The 8,324-nt window shown below is 39.6% G+C and overlaps 1 protein-coding gene across 3 annotated transcripts in view; it reads left to right on the top strand.

Moving 5' to 3' along the window:
- Window positions 1-8,324, top strand: part of atxn1a (ataxin 1a) — an 81,092-nt gene that overhangs the window by 27,461 nt on the left and 45,307 nt on the right. For 2 of the 3 annotated variants that reach the window (XM_032535802.1, XM_032535803.1), the window contains exon 2: window positions 1,047-1,219. The exons of the other annotated variant lie outside the window; for it this stretch is intronic. The gene's annotated coding sequence lies outside the window, so the exon portion shown is untranslated. The remainder of the gene's footprint in view (window positions 1-1,046; window positions 1,220-8,324) is intronic. 3 annotated transcript variants of the gene reach the window in all.

Below are 8,324 nucleotides of genomic sequence, written 5' to 3'. Positions count from 1 at the left end.
GGACATTCAGAATAGATAAAAATGTGCGATTAATTGACAGCACTAATTTGGTCACATATTTTGTGACTGTTTATCAGTGCTTTTAAAGGGAAAATAGCACTCCACATTTGTAGCAACAAATTAAATTCCGTTTTAACTACAACTCTGTCAGACTATATGACCCCAACGAAAAGGAAAACACACAAACAAGCTACATTTTGTATCTAGAGAAATACAAGTTTAATTACCAGCTTTCCATTTCATCATACCAGCTCTTAGTTTACGGGAGGCATTTGGTCAAAGTGAAACATTGTCCTCACCAGAATGCGAGCCAAGTTCATAAAAGAGAGATGAATGCCTCCAAATAACTGTTTTTATTTTTTCTAAAAAGGAGGACACATGCCTCAAACTAGTGTCTCATGTGGGGAAACAAAGCGTGGTTGCCATGCCGATGGGGCGTCAGTGTATAAAGAGAGAGAGAGAGAGAGAGAGAGAGAGAGAGAGAGACAAAATCATGAGCACAGACTTTGGAACATTGGGCTCTGTCTATCTTGTCTGGGGAACTTTGTCAAGTAAGACTGCAGTGGCAGTCAATATGCATCCAAAGTCAACAGGTTGCCTTTAATAATATTTACACATATCTATCATCACCATTGAAGATGAATGTGTTCATAGTAACAAAATACATGTTGCTTTTGTCAGGGTTGAAAGATGTCTTGCTGATTTTGGAAAGCTAACATAAAGATGAATACATTCTGGATCCTAGTACTTAAGTGAGCAAGTTGTCATTTGTAAGTGTGTCCCTACTTCTCAGAATAGACTATGAATTTACTTTTCTTCAAAAGCGACTGTTCTGCACAACTGCCAACTGCCAAGCTTAAAAGCAAATTGTTTTGGGAGAAATAAGATTTGTCTGAAGGTTAAGCTGATGACTGTAATTGCATAGCAGGGGATTATGCAGTGATAATTGAGCTAGAGCGAGCAACACTCCTAACAAGAAAAAATAATGCAATAGAGAAAGGAACACTTTGAAAATTGTGTTAAGGTCTCTCTGTGTTTCATTATAGGGAATGGTGACATCACCTGCAGACAGACAGACGTTGACAGGAAGCACAGGCATCCAATACGCTTCCCTCGCATTGGCGGAGAGATCCAGACTTTACACCAGGAAGTTGTCAGCTCTCTACTGAGCAGCAGGCTCCACCTCGTCCGCCCCAGTAGCTCTGCCTCCTCTGCTCAGGTAGGACAGAGTTAGGTTGTTATCTGTATAACGTGTTTGGTTCAGTTCAAATAAACTTGCCTGTTGGGTTAGGTTTGTTTAGGCTGGCGTGAAAGCTCTCAATCAAACTCTGCTTTCGCATCACAAACAGGCTGCAGCAAAGTGGAGCAATGGTGGAGTTTTGTGATCAAAGATCTGTGAATTTTAGCAAGAAATCAAAAGCTAAACTTCTATTAAATCCATCTGCTGGATCCATTTCTGAAATTGATCGTATAAGCCTGCATAAGAGATGTATGTATTTATGCATGGTCATTTTGTAACCATGGTAACTTGGGTTTTCCCTCGCTCAGAATGGGCCTTTGGGTGGCGACTCTGTGTTCAGTATAGGCAAAGAGTCTGTGTTACCTAGAAATCTACACATTTACCTGTTATTTTTGACAACAAAAATGTATACTATCTTTGAGTAAATAAAACCCCAATTAGCAAAATTGGTTAAAAGAAATAACGTTAATATTGAAATAAATCCCCGGGAGAGTCCGACATGGACAGACTCTGGAGCTATAACTGGGATTAGCTCTCATATTCAAGTTTATGTTGTGCTTGTTTGGTGACTTGCTCTTAAACACGTTTGGAGAGGATTTTAGTTGCTATTTTTATTCTCAATTGTTATCATTTAGGTGCTGGTGATTTTTTTCTTTTTTTGGGGCTGGCTAAAACCTCTTTAGGGGGTGCCAAAAATTCCTCTATGCAGAAAAAAAAGTCTTTTTAAGGCTGTTTCTAAATGTTTGTCATTATTTGTTACATATGAGCTCTTTTTGCATTAGCTCTTTTTTGTGACGACAGATAAGACAACTACATGAGAGAATCATGCTGTCAGTCACCAAAATGACATTTTCCCATCTGATTCCATGTAACCATGATGATGCAGGATGCAGTCACCAAAACTGCCCAAAGAATTAGTTACCTGTCAGTCCATATAAGTTTATGCTTACACCTGTTTGTTCATTTGTAGAACGACAGTGTGAACACATAAAGGACCAGAACTAAAACCAATGGTGTATCTTTTTGCCTGTCTGAGCTTCTATCCTTTTCCCTTTTATTCTTCCATTCATGTGCTTTGTCTTTTGATTGTGTTCTTTGCTTTCTTGACCCTCCCGCTGATGTCTCCTAACTATTCCTCCAAACTCCCTCCTTTTCTCTTAGTCTCTATCCATTCACTAACTGAGCTGTCTCCCTCCCTCCTCTTTTCTTTTTTCTGTATCCTCACTCTCCACTGTATCTATTCATTCTCCTCCGTCAGTCTTTTATCGTCCTTTCGCCAGCTGTGTGTAGCAGCTCCGTACTCCCCTATGAGGGAGAATAGAATGAATAGAAGAGCTTACTGAGAACAGTGAGAAAGCCAATCCCTGCCTTTCGTCTCATTGAACACGTGTCTTACTCCTCTCGTGTTCTCTTGTCTCCTCTCTTTTTCTATCCTAAGACTCTGCTGTGACCAATCATGTCTTTTCTGCCTTCTGCTGCTCGCAGTTTCAGTGTCTCAGATGTCTTTTTGAAAACATTTTTAGGGAAGGTGTATTTCAAGACCCAACATGAGGGAAAGAGATTACATAAAAACACAACCAAAGTACCGGCTGGATTTATGTACCTATTTCAATTAAACTACAGATATTTAGAAATTTAATTAGTTCAAAAACCTCACTAAAACCAAAGAGAAGTGTCTTCTGAGTCTCATCCCAGCCGCAGCATACCCACTAAACAGTTTTTTGTTATTACCCTTCAGCATTATACGGTTATACTTGACTCAAGTCTGCTGTGAGGTACTTCATTTGCTTGGGGACTTGTCTTCATAATTATACAAATATGTTTTGAAGTACAGACTAATTAGTTTATTAAATCAACTTTGTAACAATTTCGATTGGAGTAGCGAGGAGGGGTTTAACATATAAAGAGAGCTTCTCAGTGAAAGTATAAAGATAGTATATAGATTTTTATGAAAAGTGAAGCACATTTTTTTCCATATCAACCTCTCCCTGTACTTCTTTCTCTCCCTCTCTGCTCTCTACTCCTTGTCCTCCTTTCTTCACCCATCATTCTCGCTAAATGGAAATTACCCGTTAACACTCCCTGCTTCTTTCTGCCTCCCCTCTCTTTTGTAAAGTTGCTGTTGACAGTTGCCTTTCTTTGAGCAGAAAGCCTCAGAAATGAGCAGATGGAGGGCTGACAGTCTCGAAGCTCAAACAATGACGCTGGGTGGAAAGTCGTGGTAATCAACACATGTCAGAAAATGACTGCTAATGGGGGAACCATATGCAGACTGTCAGTCATCTACATAGTGGATGAATCCATTTTTGATTAGCTGCCTGTTGAAGATCCAATCAGGATTGACAATAGCGTTAAGATGGTTGGCATGTCCATTATGTTGTTTCCTGCATGTTCAACTGGGCAATAAAATTATGTTACTATTTATGGTCATAAAAGTCATAAATAATGCACTGCTTCTTTTCTGAGTTTAGATGGTGCTAATGTGGCTTTCGGTTTGCTTTTGTTTGCTAAAGATCAATCACTCATACATGAGTCCATGATAAATCCACTCTAGGAAAGAATACATGATTTTTTTTTTTGCCAGATCTGAGCTATTTAACTTTTAATTGTTCTGTTTAAAAAAATACTATGGGGAAAAAGACAATTTGACTTTTGTGCGTAGGGCAGGGTGGCCTACTGGCTTGATTTTCATGATACTTGGTGGAAGAGTGTAGCATGGGCCAAGGAAGAAGCCATTACATCTTGTAGAGGAACCAAATATCAAATTATTTTTCACCTTCATTAACAGTGATATAGGGCGATGTGCTGCATTCATGTGGCATTGGAATAATCAAAAAAAGGAGCTCCTGACTGGGAAAATTCACACTGCATTAAAATTGGAGCGAGATAGGGCGTGCCTTTGTCGGAGGTCGTGCCTTTCTTGTTTACTACTTTGTCCTGTCAACTCTACTGTGCAGGATTCACAGATATCCAGAACAGAACCTGCAGACTTCTGTCTGCTGTTACTAGACTGAAAGTGTTGTTTGCAAAATAGGCTTGGCTTTAATTTCACTATCGTAGAACTAAGCGGGGATGTTTTAGATGCCAAGAGAAAGAGTAAACTTATTTATGTCTTGCTGGTGAAATCTGAGAGCTTTATTTGAATTCAAGTCAAGTTTTTGAGATTGATTTTTTTTCCATTTGAAAGTGAACTCCCACCCACTTTCTCAAAGTAAGACTCAATGCGGACTGCAGCAACGGCCCACAGTAATCTCAAACATGTTAAATAACCAATTAACCCAGCAATGGTATCTAAAGTAAAACTACACAGGAGCCTTTAGATGTGTAACAAAGCCAGTGTCCTGGGACATGCTCAATATAAAGCAAGCTGAGCCTGTCCCTGTTGTTTAACAATAGACTTAACTTCCTTGCTTGCTAACACCAGACATTTAATGTAGATTCGGCAACCTGTTACATGCTTGCATTAATACCATTTCAATGTCAGACTTTCAGGAAATGCATTTAAACTTCACATACAATAAGAGTCCTATAATTGCTGCCTTTACAGGGTTAAGCAACCTGAGTAAATGGAAGGGTCCCCCTCGCTCCTCTCTGTGTGGTGTGTGGTGTGTGGGTGTGTGTGTGTGTGTGTGTGTGTGTGTGTGTGTGTGTGTGTGTGTGTGTGAGCATGGATTTCCCCTTCTCTGTTTTCTTGTAATAGCTGTCCTCTGCTTCATTTGATCTGGGCCCCTGCTCTCATAGTATAGGATTGAACTGAGTTTGGCGAGCAAGGGAAACACACACATATACACATATTTACACATACCTGAGACAACTTGCTATAGCAGCTGCCCCAAAATGAAGGAGGGGGAAAGATACAGAGAGGGAAGGAAGGAGGGAGGAAGGGTCGGGAAGAAGGTCGACAGCTGGAAAGTAAGATGCATGAATATAGGGGAGGTGTTGAGAAAAGAGAAAAAGGAAGAGAAGAGACAGTTAATAAGAACAAGGCTAGATTATTGGAATGAAGAGATTCCCTCCCGAGTCTCTCAATCAGTCTAACTTTTGTCTCTGCGTCTATACTCGTCCATTGCCACAAAAACACTCTCCGAAATGCACACATACTGTGGCTGCCTTCTGCACACTAAGCAATTAGTTAATTACCAGTGTCGCAGAGTTCATCCAGACTGCTGTTTATTTCTGAATTACTAAGAAGAGAAGAGAGAAGTGGACGAATGAATGAAAGGATTTAATGGAAAAGCAGACGTTAGACGGCCTATTGTGCATGTACTAGAAACTCTTGACAAGTTGTTTGACCAAGATTTATTTGAAGGTTTCAACCACGGCCATTCTGTTAGATTTGAATCTCTCAAAACATATCATGTCTCCTTTGTAAAGACATTTGTCACACACTTGAATCAGTTTTAGAAAATTCTGTTTTGAGATGGGAAAAGGCAGTGTAGTAGACTATAGTGAAACAAGTGGGACTTTATGTAACTGACACAGGGATAGAAAGAGCAAAAGAGAGCTACTCATACATTTACATTTGATTTCTTTAGGTGACAAAACTATCATGATGCTTGCATTTAGACAGGTGTCTTGTAGTGCATGTGGATACTATTTTATAATTATGTAAGCTTAGCATAAATTTATTTATATTGGATTCAATTCAAAGTCTATTTTACAAATTACAGTAACATTAAAAGCACTTATGATCCAAGCAACCTCATATGTGGTCCAGACACAAAACTTGGGGTAAACTGCAGCATAAACCTTTTTGCCATGTTGCAATGCTCCGCAACACAACAGCACATTACATCTTCTGTCTTTCTCTACCACCCGACAATGCAGTTATGTCATAGTATTGATAAAAACAGCATTCTTTTTGCACGGTGGATAAAATCATTAAAGGGAAATGCTCTCTCTGTTCTGAGAAACACAAAATCAAAATCTATATACTGTAAGTAGAATAACTCTTTTACACTAAACGTCAGCAGCAGCTCCTTTATGTTTCATACAGCCACCGTGTGTTTATCAAGGATGTTAAAGTCAGACTTAATGATCATACAGGGGGTCTAATGGCTTCCCCCATAGGAGCTAATCAGTGTGTGCATGTATGCTTGGCTCTACTTGTTTCATTACGTCCTGATAAACATCAGTGTGTGTGTGTGTGTTTGTGTGTATATTGTGTGTCTTTTATTTTTATTTTTTGCAAGTGTGTATTTGTGATTCTGTGAATGCTGAACAGTATGTTTGTTATGTTACAGCAATACAGCAAATATACCTTCATCTATCATGTCTGCATCTGTGATCGTGTATACCGTAAAGTAGTGTGGGCGTCTGTTTGTTAGATACCCAGCCTTCAGTAGTTTGTGTACCACAACATGCTGAATGCAGATGTAAGGGAAATGTGAAATGTCATGTGGAGCTGTGGGGTATTGACTGGAATTTGGCCAGCAGCATGGAAAAACATGTTGCTGTAGGTCATTGCTAATGAGCCATACATGTGCTGGAACATTCTGTGTGTCTGGGAACATAAGTGTGTTTGCGTTTGTTAGTGTGTGTGTGTGTGTGTGTGTGTGTGTGTGTGCGTGTGTGGGAATGGGGGTGGATACTTGTGTCTGCATTTTTGTGGTGTGTACAGAATTGTTGTGAGAGTGACCGAATGGATCTAAGCATTGACTCTTAAATTCCTATTTAAGAGCTAGATAAATTGGATGTTTTGGGAGTGTTTGTGTGTGTGTAATTCTCTGTGGGTGCCATTATTTACGTAAGCGTGCTTTTCTGCTTTTGTCATGATAAATCCACTGTCCTTCCTAACTCCGACCCACTTTTGTTGCTCCTTTCTTTGTTTGCTCTTGATTCCCTTCTGCTTTATAGCATTAAGCAATGAGTAATGATGACTGACATCATCTCTGGCTAGGCTAGTGCCAACTAATTGGGCAGGGCGATCTGATTGCATTAGATGTTATTCCTTCAGGGTATTCCTTGTCTTCCGCCCCTGCTTTGAAATATATCCCTCATTGTTTGCATGGAGCAACTTATTGCTTTTGTGTGCCATTTGTTTGTATTGTATTGTATTCATAATAGGAATATATCAGTTGGTTGTAAGCAGGTTTTGAAATTAGCACTTTTGATGTATGATGTATCGCTTGTGCGTTTTAACTTGAAAAGTGACTAATGTTAAAAACTGTGATTGCTGTTGAGCCTTGACTGTTGTTAATTGCTATCATCTAAAATGCACATCTCAGGAAACCTCAAGGATATTACAAACGCGCTACGGGGACACTAATATACCACTGCAATGGCTTTGTTTATTGTGCGGACTCTCTGGGCACTCATCTGAGAAAGCAATAAAGGTTGAAGAATGAAGTTGCGCTTTAGATTTACCAACATGTAAATGTGAGTCTTTTTCTTCCACTCATCGTTCTTCTCTCTCTCTCTCTCTCTCTCTGTCTTCTTGGTCCTCTTCCTTTCAAGGCAGCTGCTGTCAAAGCCACCTTTCCATGGTGAAGTAAAATGATTATAGTAATGGATGCTCCCCACTCCAACCTTTCGCTTTCTCTCCTTCACAGTCATTACTCTGTACATTCTGTTCTGTACATTTGCGCGGCCCTGGGGATGCCCTCACTCTCCGGCTTAATATAATCACACCTCCAGTATAAGTGCACTGAGAGAGACAACCCAGAAGAGAAAGTAGGGGAGATCTGAAGGGGACTGGTGGGTGGCAACTGGTGGGAGTGATCACATTCGAGGATGATAATTACCTGCAGACAGCACCGAGAAGCCATGCAAATGAAATAATTTACAGGTTTACGTGTCAGTCAAGGTACCTGTTATAGTACCTTGGCATGAATGTCATCTGTATCTGACGCCGTTTTACTAGAAGTTTGATTATGATATTTTTTAAGGCTAGTATGCAGGGAACGTCTGTGAATACAACAAACATTGTTACAGTATTGTTTGGCTAAAATGGATATATGAAATGCCCTTAAAAATGGGTTTTGCTTTGGACTTTAAAATGTATTTATTTATTTGGTATCAATAAGATAACATTTCTAGAAGGTTTTATTTTATTTTCAATTCAGTTTTATTTATATAGCGCTAA

The sequence above is a fragment of the Etheostoma spectabile genome, chromosome 14, assembly GCF_008692095.1.
Source record: "Etheostoma spectabile isolate EspeVRDwgs_2016 chromosome 14, UIUC_Espe_1.0, whole genome shotgun sequence".
NCBI lineage: Eukaryota > Metazoa > Chordata > Actinopteri > Perciformes > Percidae > Etheostoma > Etheostoma spectabile.
The sequence above is the reverse complement of the archived record's forward strand: the minus strand, read 5'-3'. Positions and strand labels throughout refer to the sequence as shown.